Genomic DNA, 3,637 nt, shown 5'->3' on the forward strand with positions numbered 1-3,637 from the left:
TAAAACTGAAGTTTTACTTTAAGACAACTTTCAGACCTTTACTTTAAAAACTCTGTTATCAACTGATGCATTTTTAGCCTTTGCCATCCATTTTCTGTGGTTTTTTCCTTTCAGGGTTCAATGCTTGTGGCTGAACCTTTATCTTCCTCCCTCAAAGCCCTTCCCCTCTTTAATGATTTAGTTTCTCAACAGAAACAAAACCATTTTCTTGGGGGTTGTTTTTTTTAATTCTTTCTTTTCTTGAGTGCCACCTTTCTCTGCCTGCGTTCAATGGCCAAGATTGCGATCCGTGTTAAACGTTTAAACCAGCCTGTCAGTAACACAAGCGGTCCATCAGAAGCCCTGGCGCTAGGGCACGCTGTGTAAACATGCGAGACCAGGCGGGCAGGCGTGGAGAAATTAAGCGGCTGCTGCCTGTTTCCGTGGGGGAGGGACTTTCTCACCTTTCGGCTTCCTGCCCTCTCCACTCCCCGAGAGCAGTCTGCGGTCGGGGGCAGGGCCGGTGAGACCGCGGTGGCCCGCACTGCGGCCCTCGGCTGCTGCCTGAGGAACAGCGGTGGGGGCTGCAGTGCCCTTCAGACGGCGGTTAATCAGCCAGCCACCGCACTTCTTGGGCACGGTGCAGAGTCGCGTCCTGCTGAGGGGACTTGGGACCCTGGACCCCACAGCGATGAGCCATAACGGGGCGTTGGCGGTGCTCGCCCTTCCCCCGCGGTGCTGCTGGAGGGCTCCTGTTGCTGTGTGGGGATAGACACACCCCGGGGTTGTTGCCGCGGTAAAGTAAGCCCATTCGGCAGAGTGCGCTTTTCTTGTCTTGCTGTAGTGTATCGTACTATTGTATGGAAGTCATATCCATATGTTGGGAAAGAGGTGTTAAAAATAAAGCTTTCTCCAACTGTGAGCCTACGAGGGCTGAGGAGAGCAGCCACCTTGGAGCAAGGGCCAAGCCTCTGACGCTGGCCTAGAAGCAGCATTTCCATTTACTGCTAAATAGGCACCCCTTGTGGGATCAGCACTCTTAGGCCATTTGTGTATCCCCACACTGCTTAACAGAGAGGCCTTTTGCAGGTACATCTGCAATTTAAATATTAAATAAATGTTAAAAAATAATTTCCTACTTTCACAGCTGTTGTTCATTTGGAGATAGAAAACTGCCTCTAAGTCTGAGCTGTTTTCCTTCAGACATTACCTGGTTTATAGCCCTGTTTCAAAGGCTGATGAAATCCTCAGAGATCATTTTGAGACTTTTTAAATGGACCTTTCCGAAAAGGTGTGAGCACACTATCTCGTTCGTATTGCTATTAAAAGGGTGAGAAATCGTGATGGAATATCATTTGCTATACACCACAAGGAATAGCTGGTGTAAAAACACTGCACTTGATAAAATACTGTTAACTTAAACGCACAAATGATAGTATTTTTCAGGAGCAGCTCCAATTTAATGCCTGATGGAGCAGTGTCATTAACACCTGTTTACAAAATGCCTCTCTTACCTAGATTTGTACATTTAAAAACTATTGCTGAGATAGCAAATCACTCTGAATCTAATTATGTAAGTCATCTCTACAAACTTTGCTTGCTCAAATGTACCTGTATAAAAGAAATCAAATGACAGGCATTTTCCAGTCAGTGGAATGAACAACTAGAATTTGATGGCTCTGCCTCACTGCTACAGGATATTTAAAATTGCAGCCAGTCCTTTTTGGGGAGCAAGGCAATGTTAAATAAACTGGCGTGATCTCAAAGGCCAGGACCATTTTTGATGACTGTAGTCTAGAAATCAAATTAGTTTCCTGTGAGATCTAGAAACTTTCCAGAATGTAATTGAAGTTGTTTGTTGCCGTTGTTGGTGTTTTTTTGGTGTTTTGTTTTGGTTTGTTTTTTTTTAGTTATTATTACTGGTTCACTGATGTAGCAGATAGGAACAAATTTGCAAGCTCTGGTGTTGATGCTGTCATTTGATTGGAGGCCCACTAATTTGTAAGAGTTAGGTTCCTGTCTGTGGAGACGTATTAAAAACCCCAAAGAAATCTGGAAGTCAGGAATGCCTTGAAGAATGGCAGTGTTGCAACCTTTTACTAATAATTCCCCACCTGGAAAATTGAACTTTTTTTAATTACCAAACCTTCAGTTGCAGGTGATAGAATTTGGACTGTTACTCTATTTACCTTCTGAACAACAACCAAAAAACTTACTGAACTCTACCTTTCCAGGTCTTTGCTGTGCCAGGTATGTGTGAAGAAAGGGTTCAATTTCAGGGTTTTTTCAAGACAGATTGTGATTTAATTCATTGTGTTTGCTTCTTGAAATTCCCATTCTTTAACACATGCAGTAACAAAGAGTTTTCCTTTGATGTTTTATGCTTCATTGGCACTCTGACTATGCCAAATTACACAGAAAACAGCAGTAGTTGGATTTGATAGTAGCCTCTCATCAGACCTGGTATGTAACACAGACATTGGAACATAAGGATAAAGAAGGGTACCTTTGGGCAAGTATTGACTTAAAATAAGTCCTAAGTAAGTAATGATGTTTCTAGAATGGCTGTAGGTAGTTTTTTCTGTGGTTCCTAGTTGTGTGCATAAGGGTGACATACAGAATTCCCTTTCTCAGATTTTTAAAGGAATTTGCCTAACTCAGACTCGAAATGAGAGTCTAATTCAAGTCACTAAATGTCTAATTTGAGTCACTAAATGCAGCCATGGAATAGGTACCAGGCCTGTACTGGGCTGTGCTAGTTTCTTAATTCAAAATCACTTATTTCTGCAATTTGTATCTCCATTTGCATGGCATTATATAAACCCAAACAGTTGCAGTGCATTGATAAGGAGTAATACAAGATGTTTTACAAGTAGCAAACAGATTTAGAGTGGTTTGATTAAAATAAATTGTAGTTCAGTCAAAACTTAAGGCAACGTTTACATCCTGGTAAAAGGAACAATTCCTTGCAAGATAGAAGCTTTCATGAAGTGTTTGCTTTTAAAATGTGGAATTTTTTTTTGTTTGTTTTTTTTTTTTTTACTTCCAAAATGAGTGATGCTTCTGATTCCAGCACTGCTATGACTGTTTATAAAGATTCTTCCTCAAGTATAATTTTGGCTCACTGCAAAGAGGAGTGGTGAGCTCTTCAGAAGCAGATTCTGGGGTTTTGTTGTGAGGATGGGGTGTCATTCTATTTATATTCTGTCCCTTTTAGGCAAAGATAACTGTATAAGGATAATATCTGTGGAACTAAACATTTCTGTTTGCAAGGCCCTTTGGAGCATGATGCCTTAATACACAAGTAACAATGTGAAATTACAGCTCGTACATTATTCGAGTTCTGTTCGTTGTGTTGCTTTTGGTGCACTGTCGGCAAGTGCTCACGAGAGGGAGCTCAGAGAAAGCTTCAAGTATTTCCATAGTAAAAAAAAAAAAAAAAATCCAATATGTCTCCCCATATATTATGAACTTTGCTCTCTCCAAACATTTACATTCCCTAACATTGAGCCTTCATGTCAAAAATTCAGTTTCATCGTCCAGTATTTTTTCTGTATCTAGAAATTGGCTATGTTGTTTGGAATACTTAGCCAAATTGTATAATTGCTCTCTTTAAGGTGTAGAAAACCCCAATGATTTCTATATTCTAATAATATTA

This window comes from Indicator indicator, chromosome 16 (assembly GCF_027791375.1).
Source record: "Indicator indicator isolate 239-I01 chromosome 16, UM_Iind_1.1, whole genome shotgun sequence".
Lineage (NCBI taxonomy): Eukaryota > Metazoa > Chordata > Aves > Piciformes > Indicatoridae > Indicator > Indicator indicator.